The 27,307-nt window shown below is 43.2% G+C and overlaps 1 protein-coding gene across 4 annotated transcripts in view; it reads right to left on the bottom strand.

The window, feature by feature from the left end:
* Positions 1 to 27,307, bottom strand: part of CRTAC1 (cartilage acidic protein 1) — a 165,644-nt gene that overhangs the window by 117,459 nt on the left and 20,878 nt on the right. The window lies entirely within an intron of this gene.

Here is a 27,307-nt window from a genome sequence, read left to right as displayed (position 1 = left end):
CTTCCAGCATCTCACTGTGGCTTTGAGTCATGTACACTTAGCCTCATAAATGGCTACTTTCACCTCTTGCCAATGGCAAGAAAAATTCAGAAACCATAATCCTATTCTTTCATACCTTATCTGATTTTATAAAACTTCTGACTCACTCAGATGATAGCTACAGTTAGAAGACTCTCATCAATGCAAATGTCCACCAAAATCTGTCAAGATAGAGTTATTTTCTCTATGATACAGTCTGGGCAGGAATCTTTGATAATACGAACACTTTCTGACCCTTCAAGGTCAACACAAAGTCAAACAAGGTTGGGTTTCAGTCTAACACTCCTTGACATTTCTTTTTCTGTGGAAAGTTATGTCCCTAACCATCTTCCAGCATGAAGTTAAATCAGTCGGTGGACAGTAAATCTCTGCTGACTCTGAGGGAGAAGTAAAACCCACTCTGATCTAATCAAATCTAATCATCAAGCTCAAAAATGCTGCTGCTGCTGCTTTAATTTCAGTAACAGATCTTCACACAACTGTCAACATCATTACCAAAACACATCAGAAAATTGGATGAAAGCGCAACACGTAGACAATCATAATCCCCATCATCAATCTCTAGCGGTCCCCAGTTGACAATTCAGATTAGGGGGTGAGCCTCTAGGGGACACACTTTGTAAATCAACTTCACAAAAGAGTAATATTAACCCCAGAAGTACCACAATTGTGTGAATTCAGGTACTGGCCAACTGAAAAATAGGAATTGAAGGAGCATCACAACGTTTGAACAAAGTTTGTGGTCTAGCCTGTTATGGAGGACCTGACACAGACCACTAAGAATTGAAGAAAGTGGGAAAGTTGTTGCCTATGGAAAGATTTTCAAAAACACAGAGCAAACTAACAAACAACTTTTTAATTTTTTTAAACAAACAACTCTTGACGAGCAAAAGCCGACAGCATTTAGCGATGGTCAGTTGCTAGCAACTCTGCTGGGTAAACCATGCGAACCTTCAATTCTGGTCTCTGAAGATGACTCTGATATGCTAACGTGGCGACTAAGTGTGCTCGGGAGAATGGCAAAACAATACTTTAGAGAATAAGCACCAAACAAATATGAAACATGCCAAAGGGCAATGGTGATGCCCACTACAGGGAGGAAGTCTACCTTTGGAGAAAGCCCACCAGTAGACTCTCCTCAGTTACCAGGGAAGCCACAGAGAGAGTTATGGAATGCCCTGGAATGCCCTTAGAAGTCATCCCACTCACCCATAAATACTTAGTGAGCACCTACACTGTGCCAAGCACTGTGCTTACATTCAAGAAGACAGGTTTAGAGAGGTTAAATAATCTGTCCAAGGTCAGACAGATAGTTAAAGCCAAGACATCTACTGAAAAACTAGCATTTCAATTTTTTATGACAAGAGATAGAAAAAGAATGTTTGACAGAAATGAGTTACAGAACAAATAAATAATCCAAGGCTGTCTTAGAGCCTGCCAAAAGTAGAGATTCTCCTCTCTCTCCCCTCGTTGGGCTGTGCTCTTTTGATCACAAAGAGATAGAAATTTCAAGACACCAAGAGACAGAAATCAATTCTGAGAGCTCCATTCTTCCTTTGTTTCTCTATCAAAAGTCACATCAAGAACTACCACGTTTCTTCTTCCTCATGCCTGAAAGTGGAATTCTTCTGCTGTTGAAACGATCCGGGACCCTAGGCCTGGCAATGGCATAGTGGTAGAAGACAGAAGATTCATCTATTCCTCTGGCCTATGTGTGTGGGTGTGGCTGGGTGACCATATCAAGATGCGGGTGAAGTAGGGTGTGTTCCACCCACTCTCATGTTTCCATCTGGGGCCTGTAGTGTCATCCAAAAATATGTATGCATATAACACACAGCATGCACACATTTTTTTATTTTGGGAAACCTAATGGCAAATATTTTTCTAATCTAAAAGAAAGTTAAGAAGCAAGGAAGCCCCTATACAAGGGGCTTTAGCCAGGGGTTTGCCGATGGATGCTACATGTTCTCTTAGTTTAGATTTGCAGCCCATCCTTGGGCAGAGGACACACATCTTGCTTAAGAGCAAGAGACAACAGCCACTGCTTGTTAAACCTCACCTGCTTCCCATGTGAAGGCGAAAATCCCTACATGGCTATGTCTGAGGGGTGGGGCAGGGTCTCAGACTGCATGTAGAGAATTTTCCAAAGGCTTTTAAAACACTCTAGCTCTCAGGCTTGGAAACGTGTCTCCAGCATGGAATGTGACTTCTAGATAATGAGATGGGCTATTTAATAAATATATTGGAATATGTCCATCCAAATGAGTGTCCCTCCCCCTTCTGAGCAGACATCAGAGATGCCAGATATTTATCCCAAGGTTGCTGCCATTGTTCCAGACACTTTGGGGCATCTCTTGAGAATTTTCTTCAAATCCATACCACGTTATTTGGAATAAGCACAATGGTGGCAGAGCCCCATCCTGCCGAGCTGAATTTTATTTTTGGAAACAATCAAGAGGCTTTTTGGCATTTGTAGCCAAGCTCAGTGAATAACCAGCTGATTAAGCTGGTAATGTTGTTTTGGGTCCAAACTGAAGCATGGTTACAGGGTCTGGTGTTCTTGCATGGCGTGGAAACAAGGCTCCCAAGGTCATCTCAAATGCAAAACTCCTGCACTCTTTGAGAGTTGGCAGCACCACTGAACCAGGTACATGACCTTCCAGACCCCTCTGTAAAGAGAACTTGTTTGGGCACATGATGCTCGGTGGGATTCTTTGATTGTAAGCAACAGAAGCTGAGTCTGCCTGACTTATGTGAAAAAGAAATTGACTGGCAAGGCTATGGGGGAGCTCACTAGTTCAAAGGGAAGGCCGAAGGACCAGGCTAGGAACAGGCAGCTCAAGAAGGAGCCAGAACCTTCTGACAGCCTAGCTCCGGTGCTGCAGTGAAAATAACTAAATTTCAAACATTTCTTCAATCCTTGCATTGCTCTGCCCAAAAATGAAAGACTCAGAGGAGACTGTAATTGGATGCATGTCAGACTTGTGCCCAACTCGTGGCTCTACCCCTTGGCCAGAACTTCCAGGGATCGTTTCGGCTTGTGTAGAGCAAAGGGCAGTGTTCCTTGATTACCATTTCTCTGAAACTGCCCACAAAAGGGGAGAAGCAATTTCCTACTAGGAAAGAAAGGAAGAGAGCATAGACGCTAGGCACCAAAAAATGACAAATTTGAACCACAGCTAAGCCCTGTTATTCTTCTTCCTACTACTGTATAATATTATGTATAAGAAGTTTTGCTCTATTTGTCAACATTTTTCTCACATTGTAAATTACATTGGCCTCACTAGCCATCACCAGTTCCATGAGCTGATGGAATCTTTCTTCTTTATCTCATAGCTCCTAAAAAATACACCAGTCTATGGGCTGCTCCATCTTCTCCAGACAGAACTAGACCCTGCTCCTTTCCCTCAGAGCACTCATGAAGCCAGGGAGCCAGCTTTGTTCTTCTCCTTGTCCTAATGAAGAGAGCAGGTGCTCTTCCTGCTTGTGGTATGCCTGCCACAGCCACCTTTGGCAGCCACATGGAGGCCAACTGTGCATCTGTCATTGTGGATGAGCCGAGGCATGCATGAGAACAGCCTTTGGTCATCCCAGAGGTGCACTTGCTTCTGCAAAGTGCCAAGGCCCCCTGTGTAGTCCAATTGTGCTTGCTCCCAAGAAAACCAGCCGCAGCCTATACAGAGAAGAATCACCCTTCAACCCCTGCACACAGAGGGAAAACCACGTACATGCATCTGGACCATTATTAACATGTAAGCCAGGTCCTGAGGCAGTAGCTGGCCCACCCATCCCCGCCTGTTCTGCACTTGAATAAGAGCTCACTTTGTGAACTGCCAAGACCTCTGGAGAACCCATTTGACCTCAATGTCCCTGGCCAGCAAGGGACAGAAGGCCACAACCTCCCTATTGAGGATCTTTGAGAAGTTATTCCAAGCCAGAGCACCAATGGGGGCCACAATAGCTGCAACAGCCTCTAAAATGCTATTTATGGAGGTTCTGAGAGTAATCAAAGCTGCAATGTGTGGGAAAAGGGCTGGGCTCTGGGAAGGAAGAAGGGTAAAGGGAAGATGAGGCTGTGTCTCAGATGGCCCAGGACTGGGAGGGAGGCTGCTTGGGGATGAAATGCACCAAGTGCAGGGACTAGGCTCCCAAGCAACCTGCCACCACACAGGGGAGAGGAGAGCGCTAGCATTTGAAGCCGAGAACCTTGCAAGCACCCTCAGGGGGTCCTCTAAGCCTCAATTCCCTACCCTGTGAAACCAGGGGAGACCTTCCTTTAGTGGTTTGATCTATCAGAGACAACACATGCGAACCATCCAGCCTGGGGCCCATGGGCACTCAATGAAGGGCAGCCCCTCCTTCGTGAGATGCCAATGTTATCTAGGGCAGTACTTGCCAACATTAAGATGTCATGGCACAGTGAACTTTCAAAAACAACCTTGAGAGCACTCAGGCAGGATTGTCAGTGTTTTATTTTGCCAACTGAGGACAATACAAAAAACAAAGCAAAACCCCCATCATCTATGATATAACCATAAAAATACTTTTTAACACCAGAAAAACAAGAATTACAAAATCTTAGAATTGAAAAATCAGTCCTTTAAATAATTTTAGCCTCATGAAAATATTGTTAGTACATCATTCTTATTTAGTTAATTTTGCTACAACGTGACAACAATTTCATTCAGACTGGCCCTGCCCTGCTTTGGGAACCAGGGGCAGGAAGGAAAAGTCTGGGCCTTGGTGCTAAACAGGCCACAATCACCTCCCAGCTCTGCCCCTTACTAACTGGGTGACCTTCAGCGAGAGATCTGCCCTCCTGCTCTCACTTTTCTCTTTTATAAATCAGAAACAGTAGCATCTCCTTTGTAAATAAGATTATGTGTAAAGGGTAAAGCACAGAGTTTGGTACATTGCAGGTGCTCATTAAATACTAACGCCAGAGTGTCCTGATGTTTGAGGGAGGGCTGGGTCACTTCCAGATTCTGAGACTCTCAGTATATTAAGAAATGAAGATAATGCCAAAACAGAGTTGCCAAAATCATTCACATCATTTAAAAATATCACAAGAAAAAATATTTGAAACACATGCACACACAAATACAATGGTTGTATATATAGCCTTATGAATCTCGCATTTGAGGGAGTAAGTTTGGAGCCAGTAGCCCCTTGGTCCCCAGAGACATGCCCCCGTTGGCTCCTTTATAAGCCATGGTTCTCATGGATGACACACTCTGAGACACTGACTTTACTCATCTGTTTTCCTTTGTTCTTTTCCCGACTGGGGTTCATGTGGAATATTTCTCTAGGCCTCCCTTCCTTTAGTTCATAATTCTGAGCATGCAAATTTTCTTGGAAATCTAGCTGGTGTCTTCTTTGCATCACTGGATCTCAATAGGTTTCAAAAGGACTAAAATTGAGGGTTAGAAGGAAAGATAAATGGGTGCTGAAGTGGATGATTTAACCAGGGGATTCCAGGGCAACCAAGGAAGGGAAAGGGGTCTGTGCTGGAGAAGGCATGCCAACAGCAGGCTGCAAGATTTTCCCTGTGAGCGGCGTTCATGTGCACGAGTGTGCATCATCTACATGCACTTACTTTCCTACAGAAATTCAAATGTCCTGTTTCTTTGTTTATTGCTGTCTCTCCCATTAGAATGTCAGCTCCATGACGGCAGGGACCATGTACCTCTTGGCCATCCCTGTGTCTCTAGCACTGAATACACATAGGTGCTCAATAAATGTTTCCTGAATGAATGACTATGTCATGATTATGTGTCTGCTCAGCACTCTTCCATCTTGGATCTAGGAACAGACCCCCTTTGCATTTGAAGATCAATCCTACCCCCTTTCCCAACCACACAATTTCCCTGAAACACAGGGATGGGCATGTGGTCACCCAGAATTCTTTTCTTGTAATTGGAACTTTCTCTCCAGTGGTCAGGCTGGGAAGATATATGCCAGGATTGCCAGCAGTTTTGGTGCCAGACTTATGGAGAAAGATGCTCTGAAATAATTAAGTGGACAGGCCAAGGCACAGACATGGGGATGAGAAGCAGGGACACAGACAGCTATCCTGGCCACGTTTGATCTCTGGCTCCTGTCTGTCCTGACAGCCCCTGCTGTCCCTTTGCTGCTTTCTCAAGGCTCAGTTAATCTGGTCTTAACTTTGAGTTCTGTGCATGCCCCAGTACGCCTCCTCTAGATCCTCTCTTTTTTGGGGTGGGGAGGGGTGGGTAGCAAACAGTTTCTTCTATTGCAATCAAAAGAGTTCTGACTAATCCAGTTCAAAAAGATGAAGATTAACCAAAAAGTAGCACTCAGATATTTGCAGATGGGTAAGACTCTGAAAGATCTCATGGGTAGACACAAGGTGGGACAGTAAGAAATTATGATGGTGGCCGGGTGTGGTGCTCATGCCTGTAATCCCAGCAATTTGGGAGGCCAAGGCAGGTGGATCACTTGAGATCAGGATTTTGAGACCATCCTGGCCAACATGGTGACTCCGTCTCTACTAAAAATATAAAAATTAGCCAGGTGTGGCAGCATGTGCCTGTAGTCCCAACTACTTGGGAGGCTGAGGCAGGAGAATTGCTTGAACCCAGGAGGCGGAGGTTGCGGTGAGCCGAGATCATGCCATTGCACTCCAGCCTGGGCAACAGAGCGAGACTCCGTCTCTACAAAAAGCAAAAAAAAGAAATTATGATGGCGGTGCTGGCTAATATCTGAGTACTTTCCACATGTCAGACATAGGACCAAGCATTTTGTGTGCATTATTTTAACTACTGTGATGGTCAGTTTAATGCGTCAATTTGAGTAGGCCACAGATGCCCAGATTAAACATTGTTTCTGGTGTTTCTGTGAAGGTATTTCCAGAGGAGATCAGCATTTGAATCTGTGGACTCAGTAAAGTAGGTTGCCCTCTGCCATGTGAAGGAGCATCATGCAATCTGTTGAGGGCATGAGTAGAAAAACACACAGAGGAAGGAGGAATTTGCCCCTCATCCCCTGCCTCACTGCAGAGCTGGGGCATCTCATCTCATCCTCTCCTGCCCTGGAACTGGGATTTACACCGTTGGTTCCCTTGGTTCTCAGGCCTTCAGACTCACACTGAATCACACTGCAGGCTTTTCTGAGCCCTTTGCTTGCAGACAGCAGATCATGGGACTTCTCAGCCTCCACAATCACATGCCGATTCCTCATAATAAATAAGTCAATCTCTCTCTCTCTCTCTCTCCGCACCCAATGCACACACAGAGTCATATGTAATAACAACTGAGATACGTTCTGAGAGATGTGTCGTTAGGTGATTTTGTCTTTGTGCAAACATCATAGTGTGTACTTACACAAACCTAGTCTTACTTACACAAACTGCCTACTACACAAACTGCCTACTACACACCTAGGCTAGATGGTATAGCCTATTGATCCTAGCCTACAAACCTGCACAGCATGTTACTGTACTGAATACCGTAGGCAATTGTCACACAATGGTAAGTATTTGTGTATCTAAATATAGAAAAGGTACAATAAAGATACAATTTTATTATCTTATGGGACCACCATTGTACATGTGGTTCACCTTTGGCCAAAATGTTGTTATGCGTTGCATGCCATAACTCCTATTAGTTCTTTTCTCTTATTGGAGAATTTAATACCACCACTACCATAGTGCTATGAAGTAGGCTACTAGCTATTATTGTCTCTACTTTATAGATGAGAAAACCAAAACTCAGAGAGGCTAGGTAACTCGTTCTAAGGTCCCACAGCTAGGAAGAGAAGGAGTTAGAGTTTAACCACAGATTTGCGTAACCACAGATTGCGTGACTCCATCATTTCTCTCCTACATCTTGTGTACAGTTCTCTCTGTTCTTCTTTTCTTACTCCTCTGTTCTCTCATTCTTTCTCCATGTCTTGTCTGAAATCTCTATTCTCTCTTCTTTCAGTGACCCTTCTCTGGCTCCTTTTAATCCCATTTTTATGACAGTACATAAGCATATATTTTAAGACTATGGTTTTGAACTCTTTTCAGGTGTGAAGATACCTTTTAATGTTAAAGCATCTCCATATAATAGTAGCTGTACTAGCATCTATTGATAAAATGCCCATGCACAGATGGATTCTCAGACGCTGTGTAATAACTCTGTGACCTCTAGGTTGGCATTCCCTACTTTAAAATATATGGGAGAATCTAGATAACCATCCCTCTTACTCCTACCTGCTTGGATTGTTACAATGTAGAAAAGGCTTATAAATGCTACTATAGAGCTCATTTTTGCTCACCCTGTGCCTTAAGGCTACCAATTTCTTCTGAAATGTGGTCTTTTTGTCCTTCCTTTAATATGTTTAATTATTTAAGAAGGCATGAACTGTGATACTTACATTTTATATATCATCTCTTGATTATCCAGGGGCTGATTAATTCGTGGATTGCCCAAGTCGAGTCCTTCTCCTTTCCAACCCCATTTTGTTTTATCATTCCATTTCCTATTAGCGTCTTTTAGCAAGCATGGACAGTGGGGATGAGAAATGATTCTGGTTACAAATTATGAATTCTGATAAAAGATTTGGTTGGAGGAAGTTGAAGTTATTTCCCAAAGTAAGAATTTCTTTAATCCATCAGGCACACTGACTCTCTTTCTGAGCTCTGTGAAGGCAGGAGTTGCTCTCATTCACTACTAACCTCCAGGGCTCAGCAAGGTGCCTTGCACATGGTAGCTTAATAAAAGAATAAGTAGAATGAACGAATAAGAGCTGAGGAATGTAATAGGGAAGATAAACTTTCTCCTAGGTGAGACATTGATTCATAGGAAGCTAAGTAAAATACAAGATAACTTATTTTACGTTGCATGTCTGTAGACAACACCGTATTCGACAATGTTTAAAGGACTGCTTTAAAAATTAACAACGAAAGATATATAGTTCTAATTAAAAAACAAAAAATATGGCTGGGCATGATGGCTTATGCCTGTAATCCCAGCACTTTGGGAGACTGAGGTGGGAAGATCGCTTCAGGCTAGGAGTTTGAGACCAACCTTGGCAACATATGAGAACCCATCTCTATCGGAAAAAAAAAAATTATCTCGGTGTTGTGGCATGCACTGCCAGCTCAGGAGGCTGAGGTAGAGGATTGCTTGAGCCCAGGAGTTTGAGATCAGCAGCCTGGAGAACATAGTGATACCCTGTCTCTAGAAATAATTAAAAAACAAAAATCAGCCAGGTGTGGTGGCACACACCTGTAGTGTCAGCTACTTGGGAGGCTGAGGAGAAAGAATCGCTTAATCCCAGGAGTTGGAGGCTGAAGCGAGCTATGAATGCACGACTGCACTCCAGCCTGGGTGACAGAGGGGAACCCTGTCTTTTAAAAATAATAAATAAATAAATAAGGTAAAAACAAAAAAAGTTACACAGTGTCATTTTATCCCCCCGATAAAAAGAGGGAGAGATATGCTTCTAAGACAAGGGTTGGTCCAGGCAAACTCCTCCTGTTATATTAGGCATTAAAGAGACATATTCATACTCAACACACTAACTATTGAGCACCTAGTATGTGTCAGGTGCTGTGCTAAGCAATTTACATGCCTTATCTCATTTGTCTTCACCACAATGGTAGGAAGTACTATTATTTGACAGGCATCAGCAAGTTACCAATGTTCTCTGAAAATTTCTTTAGCTCTCCAGCTTTTTGAACCAAGAATGAACTTGTCTTCTTTTTACTTCCTGGTTTTTAAATTAAAGATTTATTTTCCTATGAAATGTTAGGTGTGTTTGAAAGATTGATTTAGATTTTAGATATACCCTTGGAAACTTTGAGATATCTGTTACTTCACTATCTCTTGCTTTTTGACATTAATACATTGTCTAGAAAGGAAACTTTTATAATGAGACTTACCATACTTTTCAAAGTCTTCCTAAGCAAAATGTTTTGCATGTGGGGATGCAGACAGGGAAGAAGGCCAGGCAGCATCTCTTAGCCTGTTCCATGGCTCTGGTGCTGTCCAGGAATCAGGTGCTGAAATGGCTTAACCAAGGCCTTCTCAGGCCAGTCGGATGGAGCAATAGCTGATGGGAGTTGGGGGAGTGCTGCCTCAGCTATAGCCTGGTGCAGCTGCTTCCCAGAATAGGGAAGCAACTTTAAAAGATCCTAGTGGAACTAGAATTACAGCCTATCTTATTTGGAGGGGGTTGAGGGAAATAGCTAGCTATCTCCCTCCTACTCCTTCCATACTTTGCTTTAGCTTGGAAGGAAGGATATGGACAACAGGTTACTGATGGAAAAATATATGTTCAAAAAATAAGCCTAATTATGGAAAACCGTATGGAAGTTCCTCAAAAACTTAAAAATAGACCTACCATATGATCAAGCAATCCCACTACTGGGTATATATCCAAAGGAAATGAAATCAGTATGTTGAAGAGGTATCTGCACTCCCATGTTCATTGCAACATTATTCACAACAGCCCAGATATGGAATCAACCTAAGTGTCAATCAATGGATGAATGCATAAAGAAAATGTGATAACACATAATAAAGTATTATTTAGCCTTAAAGAAGAAGAAAATCCTGTCATATGCGACAACATGGGTGAACCTGGAAGACATTATGCTAAGTGAAATAAACCAGGCACAGAAAGACAAATACCACATAATCTCACCTACATGTAGAATCTAAAAAAGTTGAATTTATAGAAGTGGAGAGTGGAATGATGGTTATCAGGGGCTAGGAGTGAGGAAGGGAGATATTGGTCAAAGGATACAGAAATTTCAGTTAGATGGGAAGAATGAGTTCAACAGATCTATTGTATAACATGGTCACTATAGTTAATAACAACGTATCGTATTCTCCAAAATCACTAAGAGAGTAGATTTTAAATGTTCTTATCACAAAAAAGTGAGGTAATGCATATCTTAATTAGCTTGATTTATCCATTTCACGGTGTATACATATTTTATAACATGATTTGTACATGATAAATATATACAACTTTTATTTGCCAATTAAAACAAACACCAGGCTGACATTAGTACAACTGGTTGGTGGTGCATTTTGAGAATTTCACTGCCACTCCTGTCTTGGTGTTAGACGGGAACCGAGAAGAACCAGGACTGGAGGCTCAATGATACTGTCAGTCCCTTGGGACTACTCAGCCAACAAAAAATTATTGCGCTTTAATGAAAGGGAAATTAACGTAAGGACCTTGGCTTTAATAGTAAAAGATCAAACCCATAGAGAATTTTTTCATCATAGAAAAGTTCCACAGAGGGTGAAAGCCTTATGACTACAACCTTATATGAAATGCAGTGTTTATAAGAGGCTAGAATATTCACTGGGAACATGAATCTGATGGGTGTGCTGAACAGGAATGAGTGTCTTCGCTGTAGCACATATGACATTCTGCTCTGTTATTTCCATATATGCCTCATCTCTCTTATGACTAAGTTAGCTTGAAGGAGGGGATCATATTCTTGTATCTTCCAAAGTGCTGAGCACACAACTATGCACACGGTAGGGTAGGCTTGCAGAATTTGCTTATTGAATTGATTGATGTTGCTCTCAAGGCGAAGGTCCTTAAATCAATCACTTCTGAGTATAGCTAATGTTTATTATTTTCATTAATCCTCTTATCTAAAATCCTCCATCCACCCATAAGACCCTTGCCTATTTCATTTGAACACTATGGGATAGGCACTATAGGTGCACGGATGAAAAATATAAAGTTCCTGCCTTTAGAAGTCTGCAATCTAATGTGAAAGGAGAAACTTTAAAAAGAATTATTGATCAAAACGTGTATGTAGAATGTTTACTCTTTTTTTTTTTTTGACAGAGTTTTGCTCTTGTTCCCCAGCCTGGAGGGCAATGGTGCCACCTTGCCTCACTGCAACCTCCACCTCCTGGGTTCAAGCGATTTTCCTGCCTCAGCCTCCCAAGTAGCTGAGATTACAGGCATGCACCACCATGCCCGGCTAATTTTTGTATTTTTAGTAGACATGGGGTTTCACTGTGTTGGCCAGGCTGGTCTTGAATTCCTAACCTCAAGTGATCTGTACACCTAGGCCTCCCAAATTGCTAGGATTACAGGTGTGAGCCACCACTCCTGGCCTAGAATGTTTACTATTTAATTAAATAACATTGGGATATATTTTTGGTTTGAGTTTTATTTTAAATCTGATTCAGATAGCAAAAACTCCTTCACAAACCTAGGTTAACATGGATCACAGATTGCCAGCTGTTTTTTATATATTCTTAAGTATCTTCCCAAAGCATCTCCTTTGGGGATAGGGATGGTTACGCTCTGGTTTGCAACACAGCACCAGATTGGGTGCTCGCTCTGGTCTACAAATGGGCTTCTCTTGTCTGACTTTTGAGCCATAAGTTTTGGCATTAGATAAGGAAAGCAAATGTAGAGAAAAGGAGGGAGAGGACATATTAGAGGCATATGCCAGGGTGTTCCCAGAACTGAAGGAGAGCTTCAGGGGACGCATAGATCTGTGGACCTCAGGGACAGGCCCCCGGGATTCTCTCCTTGTCTTCTCTCTGGATGTCATCGGCATTCTCTCAGGTTCCTCCATGAGATGGGGGACAGAACAGGTGGTAGTTGTGATACACCTTTTCAACTCATGATTCAACAGCAAAGGGAGAACTTTCCTTCAAGATAGAAAATTTCAGATCAAGATACTGATTAGATACTGGAATAATTCCTAGTGGCCAAAGGGCTAATTTGATTGGCAGCCCCACAGGATCCTGTGATTGGAACAGTTCTCCAGAGGAGGAGTATTCTTCCCAGAAGGAATGAAGGTCCTGTGGAGGCCCAAGGAGCAGATCCGGCCACCTTATCCTGTGTGAGGAGCTCTGGAATGCATTGCTGCTTTCCAGGATAGCTCCTAAGTGGGGAGAATCCCCTTCCACTGCCCACTCATGGACAGCATACAGAATGACTGCAACAGCTGGGCACATCAAAGGATACTGTGTAGTTGTCCATGACCTCATATGGCTATAGGCATTTTATAAACAACATGGGAAGATGGATGCTGAGGGGCAAGGAATCTTTTCCGATGTGCACAGTTCTTGTTTCTTTGCTTGGCATAGCCAAACACCAGTGGATGGTATCGTCCGTGCTGTGAACAGATTCTGATTTTGAACTCCCATGCTCTTCTAGAGAGGCACAGTCCAAGGACCACAGTCTGGCCTGGCTTTTCTTGGTGCATGGGGCTTCCTGCACATACATGCTTCTCTCCCCCAACACACACATAAACACACACACACACACACACACCCCTCCTCATCTGTCTTATACCCAAGACTTCCATGCTATAGAACTCTTTCTATTTTGCAAGAAGTGAGTTCAAACATCTCTACAAAGCTAAGGGGAAGGATCTCTTAAATCCTACTTCCTCTAGTTACACATACCCTCCAATGTCTTCTTGGTGATAGAAAGAACACAAGCTTTGGATTTCCTAAATCTATTTTTCTGTTTCCAATGGTATGCAGACCTCTGAAGGACCCTACCACTACAGAACAAGTAGATCCCCAATGAACTATATTTTTAGTGTATTACTGGGTTCACAAACTTAAGGAAAATCTCCAAGAACCATTCCACCCTACAGAAAAGTGAGCTGAAATTAGACCTGGCAGCAATGAATGGTAAATACATGGAAATGAGGGACTCTGAGTATCATAAAGAGTATTACTAATTCTTGAACTGGTGGCAAGATAGGGTTACAGAACCCTACATTAAGCCGGGACCTTTGGAGAGAGCTAGGGTATTCTCAGGTCAGTAGGACCCCTTGGCCCTAGAGGTGGATATAAATCCTCTCTGGTAAAAAGCGTTTTCAGGCAAGGCACTGTGGCTCACATCTGTAATCCCAGGATTTTGGGGGGCTGAGGTGGGTGGATCACAAGGTCAGGAGATCAAGACCATCCTGGCTAACATGGTGAAACCCCGTCTCTACTAAAAATACAAAAAATTAGCCAGGTGTATGGCACGCCCCTGTAGTCCCAGCTACTCAGGATGCTGAGGCAGGAGAGTCGCTTGAACCTGGGAGGTGGAGGTTGCAGTGAGCCAAGATAGTGCCACTGCACTCCAGCCTGGGCAACAGGGGGAGACTCTGTCTCAAAAAAAAAAAAAAAAAAAAAAAGCGTTCTCAATTTAGGCCCACAGAACTCCTACATTTTAAGATCAAGCAAATATAATAAGGAAGCAAGCCACCAGAAGTTAGTGGTAATGAAAACAACTAAGAACACATTTAACACCCGAGGACTACAGATATTAGAACTGTCAAATACAGGTTATAACTATGTATGAAATGTTTAAAGAATGAAATGATGAACCCACAGAAGTGAATAAGCAGTAAGACATTATCAGAAATTGTCAGGGAGATTTGAAAAGAACCGTATAAAACTCTTAAAAATAAAAAACAGTTTTTGAAATGAAAACTCAGCAGTTTCAATGCAATTGAAGAAATAATTAGTGAACTGGAAGATAGAACTGGAAAATTATCGAGAATGCAGCACAGAGAGACAGAAGATGAAACAATGTGAGAACAGTTAAGAGACTTGGAGGCTAGAATGAGAAAACCTCACATGTCTGAGTAGAGTCCCAAAAGGAGAGAGTAGAGAGAATGGAGGAAAGACTTGCTTTTTTTTTTGAGACAGGGTCTTGCTCTGCCACAGCAGGCTGGAGTGCAGCGGTGAGATCTCGGCTCAATGCCACCTTGATTTCCCAGGTTCAAGAGATCTTCCCACATCAGCCTCCTGAGAAACTGGGACTACAGGTGCACACCACTACACCAGCTAGTTTATCTTGTATTTTTAGTGGAGATGAGGTTTCTCCATGTTGCTCAGGCTGGTTTCAAACTCCTGGGCTGAACTGATCTGCTTGTCTAAATCTCCCAAAGTGCTGGGATTACAGGCATGAGCCACTGTTCCTGGCCAAGGAAAGACTTAAAAAGATGATGGCTGAGAAATATTCAGAATGATGACAGACATGAATCCTCTAATTTGGGAAGCACAGACCAGGTTTTTTTTTTTTAAAAAGAGATCCATATACACGATAGTAAAACTGCCAAACTGAACGATGAAAGAGAGAGACAAGAGATAGATCACCTACAAAGGAATGGCATTAGTAATGATGGGCATCTGAAAAGAAACAATGGCAACCATTACACCATGGAATAATAGCCATCAACTTGAAATTGTGAATACAGAAAAAGATTCTTTCAAGAATGAAGATACAGTAAAGATATTTTTAGATTAAACAAAAACTGAGTCTATCAGGACAGGGCATTCAGCAAAGTAACATCTTTGGAATTAAAGTGATCCCAGAAGGTCTTTCTGAGATGCAAGAAGGAAAAATGAGCAAATAAAATGGTAAAAAAATGTAAAAACATTGTCTTTATACAATAACAACAAAACTATTATTATTAATTTTTATTATCATAACTGGCAGGGCTAACAAAGGGCAAAGACTAAAATACTACACAAATGCCGAGAGTAGGGGTTCAGAGTTAACATGTCCTGAAGTCCTTGGACTGTTACAGAAGGGGCTTAAGATAATCTCAGAGTTTGTTAAGTTAAAATGTATATAAAGTTTCAAAGTAAACCTCTAAAAAAACAAAAGTAGAGGTATAAATCCCAAATCAATAGGGGTAAAAAAAATGGGATTTAGAAAACAAGAACCTTCTGATGATGGCAGAGACAGGCCATCTGGAGTGGCCACTGCCATCATGCTGGCTGCAGCAGGGAGGTGCAGCTGCAGACCCAGGCCTCCCACTCCACAAAGAAGGCATGAGCCCCGCCCTCCCAGGCACAGCTGCAGCTGCCCAAACCTGCAGCTGCTGACCCAGGCCTCCCACTCAGGGAAGAAGACAGGAGCCCCACCATCCTGGGCACAGCTGCAGCTATCCAAACCCCAGCTGCAGACCTAGGCATCCGTGTACTCTTGGGGGTGGGAAGACCCCCTTGTCCTCACAGGCGCAGAAGTGCTTGCCCCTGAGACCTGGCTTCTCCCTGCTGTTGGCACCTGCTTCAATCTCAGAGCAAAGTTAGGGCAAGCCTGGGCACTGTTGTGGCCCAGCCAGGTGTGCACAGGCTCAGGGCAGTGCTGACATGCCAGCCCCCTGCTGCCTCTTCCCCCTCTGGACTTTGGGTGCCAGTGAGCACAGAAGGGAAGCCAAAGGGGTGCTGAGGGCAGCTCAGTGCTGGCCTGCAAATGCCTCTTGGCACCTACAACCTGGGTGCCATGAATGGCAGCAGGAGGCAGACAGGTTTCTGAGAAGAAGGGGGCAGGTCCACAGTTAGGCCCTACCTTTAGGCCAGGGAGGGCCTGATGGCTGGGTTTGGGCTGCCAGTACTGTGGACAGGAGTGGGAACTTATGGTGCCTTTTCTGGGCCTGCCCATGGCTGTCCATGGACCAACTGGCATGCACTTCCTCCTCTCTGAGGCCCATAAAAGCCCTGGGTTCAGCCAGAGTTGAGCATACATCAGGACGACCAGCTGCAAAGAGGAGCTATCCACTCCAGGGCCCCCTCACTGCTGAGAGCTGCAGAGATGACTGACGCCCTGCCTGCAAAGAGAAGCCACCCACTCTAGGGCCTCCTCCCTGCTGAGAGCTGCACAGATGATGGAATGACCAGCTGCAGAGAGGAGCTACCCTCTCTTCTAGGAGCTGAACACTCGACAGGACACCTTGGCTGCAGAAAGGAGTTGCCCTATGGGAGACTGAGCTGTTCTATCACTCAGCAAAGATCCTCTCAGTCTGGCTCACCATTCACTTGTCTGACTACCTCATTCTTCCTGGTTGCAGGACGAGAACTTGGGACCTGCAGAATGGCAAGGCTGAAAGAGCTGTAATACAAAGAAGGCTGAAACATGCCCCTTGCTCTCTATGTTGTGGGAAGAGAGAAGGAGAGAAGAGCTGTGACCCCTCAGGGAGCCCAGACCTAGGACCTCCTCGAGCCAGGGCTGTGACTCCCTCTTTGAGACCCTGCAGTTCCCAGCATCTCTAAGCTTCTAGGTGCCACTACGTTCCCCAGTGCCAGACAGGGAAGCTACCTGCACCCAATCCAGCTGCAGCCTTGCAGAGAGCAGGCACCCATGCCAGCACCTGGAGCTGCCCGCCCTACAGTAGCAGCCAGCATGTCTGACTGCACAGTGGCTGGGCCCTGCACTGGCTCATACACCCCTTGCCACTCCAAGTCTGACTGGCAGTCTCCCTTGGAGGCGTGGGATCCAGCCTGGTGGTATGAGCTGAGCGCAGCCTGCCAGGGCGAGTGGGTGGAGCGAGCCCATCAGGCTCAAGCAAAACTTGGGCAAAGGCGCCACCAGCCACAGGTGTCTGTCTAGAAGAGCGACACCTCAGAGATCCTGAAACGCTGCCACCTTCAGTAAAAAAGACTTTCAACCAATCAAATTTTTAAAAAGCAAGAAAGGAAGAGAAAATCATTGAAAACATGGAAATTGAGAAAACAAAATAACAGAAACAAGTTTAAACATACTGATGTTCCCATTATATGGAAGTGGACTAAACTCATTGGCAAAAGGACACAGACATGGTCAAACACTTGGAGAAACTTAAGCTATACATAGGCTGCATACAAGAAACACACATAAAACGTACGCACTTTGAAAAGTTCAAAGTTAAAGTATGGTAAAGATGAACCTGGCAAATACTAACCAAAAGAAAGCTGGAATAGATACCATATTATCAGACTAAATGTGTGTTTAGGGATGGATGAGGTCACTTCATGACAATGGGTCTGTTCACCAGGAAAATACATTTGGTAAAGCTGCACCTAATAAACTAACCTCTATGTGTATAAAACAAAAATTGACAGAATTACTGAGAGAAATAAACTGCCATAGTAGGATATTACAAAGCAAGCCCCTCAGTTATTAATAGGCCAAGCAGAAAAATATATAATAAAGATTATCATTTGAATAACACAACTAACAAGCTTAATTTAATGGGCATAAAGAGAATATTATTCTACCTTTTACCATCTCTGTGAATGCAAGCAGGTCACTGGACCTGTTTCCTCATCTGCAAAGCAGGAATGACACTATTTACAGTGTTTTTGTCAAATCTAAAGTGTCATTGGCGATAAGACTTACCATGATATTACATATCTCTAGGCAAGGAAGAACTCTGCCAGTTAAATGCAGGCTGCCAATTCTAAGTCCCATCTCAATTTTAGAGATATTAAAATATAAAAAAAATGTGACTTCGGATCAATTAAATGCTGCATCTCATATGAACTGCATGATGGTTAAAATGAGATGTCAGTAAAATACCAGACCCATGCTTTTCCTGCTCTCTATGCCTCCGTAACTGTAGGCTGCAAGCAGGTGAAGGTAAACTAGGGGAGAGCATGGTACAAATCTGAAGTGGGAATGTTCGTTTTTAGCTTCCACACATCCTTTTGTGTTCTAGACACCCGCACCTCAAAAATAACCTCAAAAGTTTCCTTAGAGGGAAAATTAAGTCAGAATCACAACAAAGTGATAAGACCACCTGCTCACCAGGTCAGTAGGACTGGAGAAGAGAAGGGATGTGTAAAGAAAAACACAGGATGGGGAGGCTGGCATCAGATCCGCCCCCTGGAGCAGCAGTGATGCTGAGAGTGGGAGTTGTGTGTATTCCAAAGAGGAGGGCAAGAATGAGGAAGGCCTGTGGTGCAAGGCTGGGGAGGGTCAGCCTCAGCTCTCTCCTGCCCTAGGCCTGGGCCTCTGCAGCCTTCAGTGGGGTCCACGGGACTAAGAGGGTCCTTCAGCCAGCCCACCGCTTAAAAAAATGGGGAGAAGAGAGACTTCAAGGAAAGTGATTGGAGACAGGGCCTACGTCTACTTTCTAAATGGATGAAAAATTCAGACTACTAAATGTAGCTTTGCCATTTTCAGCAGAGGCATTTTTAGTGTTTTAATTATATCACTATTTTTGAATGGCTTTATATATAAATACTCTTCACTACTTTGTGAAAATCAGGTTTTTTTGTTAAAATCCTTTTTTAAAAATAAATTTAAAAACAAAGGAACAAAAACAAATAAGCCTAAAACTATCTTTGACCTGGAGAGGCCTCTGTCCCCTTGGTAAACAGATCTACAGGCTGCCTGTCCTTCCAAGGCCATTGAAATGCCACCTCCAGACCTCTGTGATTCCCAGCTGGAAGTGCTCGCGACCCCTCCGACCTCCAGGAATGCTTACATCTCTCTAGTGGCACTGGTCACTTATGACCTCACCCAATTTGGGTGTGTTTGTCCCACCAAAGAGAGTGAGATCTTTAAAAGCTCTGAATTCCCTCTCTCCACCTCCAGCCACTCATAGCACTAGGTGTCAAACAGTGAGTTGCAGAGTGAATTAATCCGGATGGTCACCAAGGAACAAAGTATGCTTTTAGGAATTCTTTACAAAACTCTTTTTTTTTTTTTTTTTTTTTTTTTTTTGAGACAGATTCTCTCTCTGTCCCCCAGGCTGGAGTGCAGAGGTGCAATCTCCGCTCACTGCAAGCTCCGCCTCCCGGGTTCACGCCATTCTCCTGCCTCAGCCTCCAAAGTAGCTGGGACTACAGGCGACCGCCACCACGCCCAGCTAATTTTTTTTTTTTTTTTGTATTTTTAGTAGAGATGGGGTTTCACCATGTTAGCCAGGATGGTCTCGATCTCCTGACCTCATGATCCGCCCGCCTCAGCCTCCCAAAGTGCTGGGATTACAGGCGTGAGCCACTGCACCTGGCCCAAAACTCACATGTTTCTATGACAGGGATTGACATTGATTAAAAAAGAATACATTTGTTGGTAGCATATTTTGTTTATTGTTGTGAAATTATACAATAACAGTTAAAATTCTCTGAAGTAATGGCCATCACCTCTGAAAAATGACACCAAGCATTCAACCTTTTATCTCGTGTTTTAGTTTTCTATGGCTGCTTTGAAAAATTACAATGAACTTAATGGCTTACAGCAATACACACTGGTTATCTTAACAGTTCTGTACGTTAGAAGTCCAGCATTGGTCCTGCTGGGCTAAAATCATGGTTGGCAGGGCTGCGTTTTCTTCTGGAGGCTCGAGGGATAAATCTGTTTCCTTGCCTTTTCCAACTTCTGTAGGCCGCCCACATTCCTCGGCTCTTGGCCTCTCCCTCCATCTTCAAAGCCAGAATAGTGGGTTGAATCCTTTTCACACAGAATCACTCTGACTTCCCCTTCTGCCTCCTTTTTTCCCACTTTTAAAGACCTTTTGATTACATTGGGCCTACTCAGATAATCCAGAATATTTTCCCCATTCCAAGGTCTTTAACTTAATCACTTCTGCAAAACCCACTTTGCCAGGTAAGATAACATATTGGTGGGTTCTGGGGATTAGGATGTGGCATTTTGGGGAGGCCATTATTCTCTCTACCACACCAACTGGCACACTTGCTCTGTGTGTGTGTGTATGTGTGTGTGTCTGTCTGTCTGTCTGGGGTAATTACATAGGGGCCTCAGACCTTTGAACTGAACAGGAGAGTATGTAATTTGGGGTGAGGGGATGGAAGTGAAATTCTGCGCATTGCTCCTGGCTGCCCAGGACTGGGGAGAAGGAGGTATGGATGCGGCAATGGGACAGCTCTGGCAAACCTGCCAGGCACTGCTGAGTAACCTTTTTTAGAAAAGTTTTAAGAATGGGCTAAAAAAGCCCTGGCTCCTGATCCAATTAATACGTATTAGCATTTAATTAGTATTTAATTTAATTGGTATTTACTAGTATTCAAAATCAGGGGCAGTTCATCCAAAACCACAGCAGAAGAGCTGGCACACTGCAACCATTCTTCCATGATACCAACAACAATGAAATCTCAGGGTTAAGGGTGACCCGTTTAAGAAATATATTTTTGCAGAAGAGGCTTTAGAGGAGGCCCTTTCAGCAGTTTAAATCAGAAAGTGCTGAAGTTCCTCAATCCAGTTTCAACAGCAGCAGCTTCCTTTGCAGATGTAGAAGAGGCCCTCTTTTCCTTCTTGGGATTGTTAAATCTACATTGACAAAGTTCAGACCTTGGAACATACATGGCTGTACACACAGTAGGTGCTTGAATAGCTGTTGAGCTGAATAATCCAAAACCTTTTATTTCTAGGCTATGAGTAAATACAAAAAGATTAGATTGGAAGCAATTTGGTGATATCTAATAAGATTTAAAATGAACATATGCCTGACCCTGCAGTTCCACTTCTTGGTATCCATCCTAAAGAAATATTTGCATATGTGTGTAAGGATGTACATGCAGTGTGGTGGAGTTTGCAATGGTCACAGATTAGAAACAGCTTAAACGTCACTTGAGGAATGGCAAAATGCATACAGTACATCCATACTAAGCAACTTAAAAAAAAAGCTACATCTATATGTTTGAACATGTTATGCAGTGAAAAAAAGCAAGTTTTAGAATAATATGTATCAGTGTGATTTCTCCAGAAATTATATATTTTATAATATATATACACAATAGAAATGTACATAACATAGACTCTTTCTCCCTATGTCTCTGTCTCTCTCACACACTCTTCCTCCATATACATGACATAGAAATTTCTGGAAGCATAAACAGCAAACCGAAAACAGTTGTTATTCTGGGAAGGGGCTGGGATGGTCTTGAAGGAGTGTGGGTTGGTAAAAATGCAGTTTTACCTTGACCTAGGTTGTGTGATTTTTTTTTTGCAACAAAATGTGCTTAAGTGTAATGAAAAGTAATACATATATATATACACATATATATATATATTTTTTTGAGATGGAGTTTTGCTCTTGTCATCCAGGCTGAGGTGCAATGGCATGATCTCGGCTCACTGCAATCTCCGCCTTCCGAGTTCAAGCAATTCTCCTGCCTCAGGCTCCCGAGCAGATGGGATTATAGGCACATGCCACCACGCCCAGCTAATTTTTGTATTTTTAGTAGAGAAGGGGTTTCATCATGTTGGCCAGGCTGGTCTCGAACTCCTGACCTCAGGTGATCCGCCTGCCTCGACCTCCTAAAGTGCTGGGATTACAGGCGTGAGCCACCATGCCTGGCCAAAAGTAAAATATATTTTAAGTTAAAAAAAGAAACAGAATGAAAAAATTTAACATTTTAAGATAATATCAAAAATGATGATCAAATCTATTAAAATGTTACACAACACAACAATTAAGACTGAAAGTTCAAAAATATTTATTCGGATTTTGTTAAAAGAATATGTGAATGTGTGTATATATGTATATATTTCAATATGTATCTAATTATATTTATATACATACTACATCTACCTATTATTTACCATATCTATCTATAAATACTGTTTATATATATCTATATACTACATGTATCTATATATACTTAAAATAAAATGCATAAATGCTGCTTTGCCTAAATCATGGATCAATGTGTCTTTTTAAAAATCATTGTTCTTATTATTTATAACGGCAAATTTATCTCCTATATGATCATGATTAATTTGATAATTGAATACAATTTGCCTTTTAAATAATTCAATTAACTTTAGTAAATTAAAAAAGTTTACTGACATAGTTGCAAAATTAAGAAAAACCTAAAACACTGCTTTACAGTATGTAGCATCCCTTTAAATGAAACCCTTCCAAGTGTGAAGAATGTGTTACGGCTTTATCAAATGAATAATCTTTGGGTAGAAAAATGGATCCAAATCATGATTTAAACTTTACAACCACTGCAATCTTTCCATTTGAGCAAACTCCTTTTGGAAACTGAGATGGTAGGGATGTTACCTCAGACCTCTGGGGATATCCCAGGAAACCAAAGCTGCTCTAAAGGAATTGTACAAGATTGACACCAACAGGAATTCCTTTCCAGACTCTGTGAGACTGTAGATTGGGTGTTTAGTTCCACTGAGAAAAGGAGAAGCCACTGGGCTTTCAATTTACTGAAAAACCAGTCCTGAAGATCCTCAATGGTCTGTGCGTGCGTGGAAGTTGCCAGAGGTGATCAAATCTTCCCCTCACCCCGCAGGGAGCAGACTGCAATCATGCACCTGCCGGTTAACAGATAAGCCCTCCATATGCGGAGGCACTCGCCCAGATGTGCAGAGGATCTGAGCCGGCCCAGTCCCTCCCCCATCCCCGCAGAACAAAGGGCGGTCATTTCCTGCTCCTCCCAGAGTCAGAGACATGCACACGCCTTCCATCACAATTAACTCAAGAATCTGAAACACAACACAAACCCACCGCAACACGCTCAGAATCAATGCTGTCAATACCCAGAACGAGGACACCGAAAAAACAACACAAAACAAACCTATTCAAAGAGTAAATACTCAAAGCAACAGGGCTCCAGTGAGACATACTACAAGGTCAACACATTCAAGACAAGTTCAAGTACGGAGCGCTTTATAAACTGAAGAGCTGGCTGTTCTCCCAGGGGTGGCAAAAGTAAATGCCTTCAGGGGCCAGGTAGTGGAAAGGTCTATAAGGTAATAGAGGGTGGACCTGTCATGAACTGGACCATAGGTGCCCCTGATAAAGGCTTCAAATGCAATTTTTCAAAATTTCAACTCCTGCTACATGATTCTTAAACAGAGAGTTGACAATCAGACAGATAATAAAACAGAATTAAATATAGGTTTAGGGTGGATGAAATCTAAGAGTCAAAATCAGAAATGTCAAAAAGTCCACATAGGATGAAAGGCAGGGCAGTGACCCTAGCTTTCATTGTTTGAAAAGATAGTGATCATTTGGTTTATATCTTCAAAGGCAGTAGCAAAACAAAAGCTAAAAGAAAAGGTTTATTAAGCTCTAATATGGGAGATTCAGATTAGTCAAATCGGTTCTTGACATAAGTAACTATCGAGCTGGATTACAGTAGGGTTGCCACGTTCACTTGGATGGCGCAAAGTAAATGGAGCCTCTGAATACTATAGGTGTGGCCTTATTGTAAGGCAAGGGGTGGACAAAATGACCTTCCAAGGTCCTGATTTAAATATGTCTGTATAGTCCACTTTTGGTTATCCAGCCCAAAATAGGAGACGGTGACAAATCATCCAAAGCTGAAGATAATAAAAAGTTATATTTGCCTTTGGAATGTATTTTGGTACCCAAATTAGAATGTGTCTTTCTGATGCTCTGAGAATTCGCAATGCTTCACAACAGCCACAAAGAAAGCCTGACCTGGAGCTGGGAGACTGCCCAATTTTGCCATCCTGTCTTCTGTGTAACTCTTATTCTTTGCTGGGGGTGAGCAATAAATATCATCTTTCAGAATAACATCCAGCAGGCTAAGCTTTCTCAGACAGAGGCTGCTTGGCTCAACCCTGCCCTAGAAGAAGAGACAGGGGTTTCTCTAAATGGCTGATTTCACATCAAGACCCAGGATGGTCTAGTTCTTGTTTCCAGAGGATGACTCCAAAGTCCTATAGGACCCATATAAACAGCAAGCTAGACAAGGTTGAGACTTCTGAACCTTGTAGTCAGTGCAAATGATGATCTAGCTTCACTACCACAGAGGACACAAAGGCACATTTCTTGAAAGAGAAAGAGAAAAAGACTTCACTGAAGAGGAAGATGAAATGAATGCCCAGCACTTGGAAAGAAAGAAGCTGAAGGCTCAGGAGGTGCAGGAGAAATCCCCTGCACATCAAAGGACTGGCGGGATAAAGACCTGCACACAGAGCCCACATTTACACACAGGGCTCAGGGAACTGACCTCAGCGACTGGGCCCATGGGGGCACATATCATTCCCTTTGACCTGGAAAGGATAGGGAAACTGAAAATTCTGCTACCAAACAGCTCTGCTTCTTCCCAAATAGACCCAGGCCAGCACCAGCCCTGGGGCCAAGACCTTCTCTGCTAGTTCTGTTCTTCGCAGCTGAAAGATAAATCGTGAGGAGAGCAATGCAACCTGTGCCTACTGTTTCAGCATGCCTTTGAGAGAGATGCTGTGGAAAGGGGCAAAACGATGGGAAAAATAATGAAGTATGCTGTAAGAGGCTCTTTGCATCCTCCTTTAGCAGGTGTGCTTGGCCCTTCGCACCCTTTCTTTCCTTCCATCTGGAACCATGGGAAAAGAGTACAACAGAGCGGGATGGGTGGGGAGGGCACCCAACGGGTCTCCTGCAACAGCCGGGGCAGAAAGAGGGAGAGCCAGACCATGAGAAGCAGAGTTGGCTGCTCATTGTAGGGGCAGGGGCTGGGGGAGGAGTGCAAGATGCTGAAATCAGAGACAGCTTTGCAGTGGAGACAGGGAGAGGCTTTCCATGCTCTGAGAGGCTTTCTATGCTCTGCGATCTGGCTAGCTCCTTCCAGATGTCCAGGTCCCAGAAGGAGAAGAAAATAGGGTGAAGACACTTTCTGTTCATATCTCAGGTCTTACTTTTTTCCATATTAACTTGAGGGAATACAAGAGTATACCATCTTCCAAGATGAAAGGAGGGCGTAATAGTAGCAACTTGGGGGGCGAGGAGGGGGAGAGAAGGACGGTTGCCTTGCCATTCTCTGTCCTCTGTCAGTCCCCAGGGTCTATCAGGGGAGGCCAGGGTCACCAAGTAGGAGGCAGGGCAACCATCCAAACAGAACATCTCAGAGATGCATCAAAGTCCTTTAACCAGAGATTCTGGCAGGGTGGCACATGGCTCTGGGAGTCAGATTGGGCATGGACTTAGTGAGGAGGGTGTCTACCTGATTCAGAGAGCAACTGGATAGTCACAGAACTGGACACAGGTAGGCTGATTAACTGCAACCTTGCTCAGGTCACCCCAGGTAAAAAGGGTCATTACAGTGATTCCATTTCTCCTTTTCTGTCATATTCAGCTCTTTAGTTTTTTTCCTTCTAAAAGCCCAGAACTGTACTGTCCAATTCATTATGTGGCTATTTTTAATTAAAATAAAAGAAAATTTAAAAATTCAGTTCCTTGGTCACACTAGCCATTTCACATACTCAGTAGCTACATGTGGCTGGCGGATTCCATACTGGACAGCACCAACACAGAACATTTACATCATCACAGAAAATGCTTCTGGACAGCACATCAATCTACATCTAGAAGGCCTAGAATTCAGTAACTCTACTCTTTGCAGAGTAGAAGAAATGAATAGACAAAATAAAAACTGTACTTTACAAAGACTTTTCTATACATCATCACCACTAACCGTCATGACTGCCCCGTGAGGCAGGCCGGTAGATTTCAATACGCCCATTTTATTTAGATGAGGAAAGTGGGTCTGTGTAAAGTAAATTGCATAGGGTTTATAGATACTAGGTTGGCTACGGTTAGAATTAAAACCAGGTCTTCCAATTCCAAGGTCAAAGCTTTCTACTGTTACATGCAACTGCTGCAAATAATGTTACCCGCCAGTTACTTTAGTGCTACCAAAAAAGCTCAGGCCTCCCAGAATGAGGTCGACAGGCCCCTGTAGTGTTTTTATTGATTGACTGATTTTTGAAGTGATAACGAAACTTTGTACAGTGTAGTTTGGCAGCTGTAGAGTTAGGAAGCCTTGGGGTTCAGATCCCGACTCATCTACTTACTATTTACTTAGCAGAGAGCAAGCTGCTTACTGTATCTGAACCCCACCTTCCTTTTCTCTCAATGTGGATGACAATACATTTACTTCATAGTGCTGTTGGGGATGAAATAAAATGAGGGATGTGCAATAAGATGATGCATAGTGCCTGGCACATATTAGTGCTCAATGCACAATCTTTTTTTTTTTTTTTTTTTTTTTTTTTTAGATGGAGTCTTGCTCTGTTGCCCAGGCTGGAGTGCAGTGGTGCCGTCTCGGCTTACTGCAACCTCCGCCTCCTGGGTTCAAGCAATTCTTGTGCCTCAGCCACCTGAGTAGCTGGGATTACAGGCGTGCGCCACCATGCCCAGCTAATTTTTGTATTTTTAGTAGAGATGGGGTTTCCCTGTGTTGGCCAGGCTGGTCTTGAACTCCTGACCTCAAGTGATTCACCCATCTCGGCCTCCTAAAGTGCTGGGATTACAGGCGTAAGCCACTGCACCCGGCCCTCAATGCACAATAATTATCAATGGTGATTGGCAGAAATTTACAATGCACTGTCACATGCAATAGCCTATGAAGGCTTCAAGACAACAAGCCATTACAGTTATTCCCCTTGTTACAGATGATATCTCTGAATCTCAGTGAGTAAGAGACTCAGGCCATACAACTAGAACGTTTACACCTTAGGGCATGAACTCAGGCTGTTTGGATTCCTAGTCTTATGCTTTTTTTGCAACCAATGTTGGTTTTCAGGAGAGAAGGGAGCTGTGGGCAACAAGGCATGTTCAGCGGAG

Source organism: Hylobates moloch, unplaced genomic scaffold (genome assembly GCF_009828535.3).
Source record: "Hylobates moloch isolate HMO894 unplaced genomic scaffold, HMol_V3 SCAFFOLD_3, whole genome shotgun sequence".
NCBI lineage: Eukaryota > Metazoa > Chordata > Mammalia > Primates > Hylobatidae > Hylobates > Hylobates moloch.
This window is presented reverse-complemented; position numbering and strand designations above follow the sequence as displayed.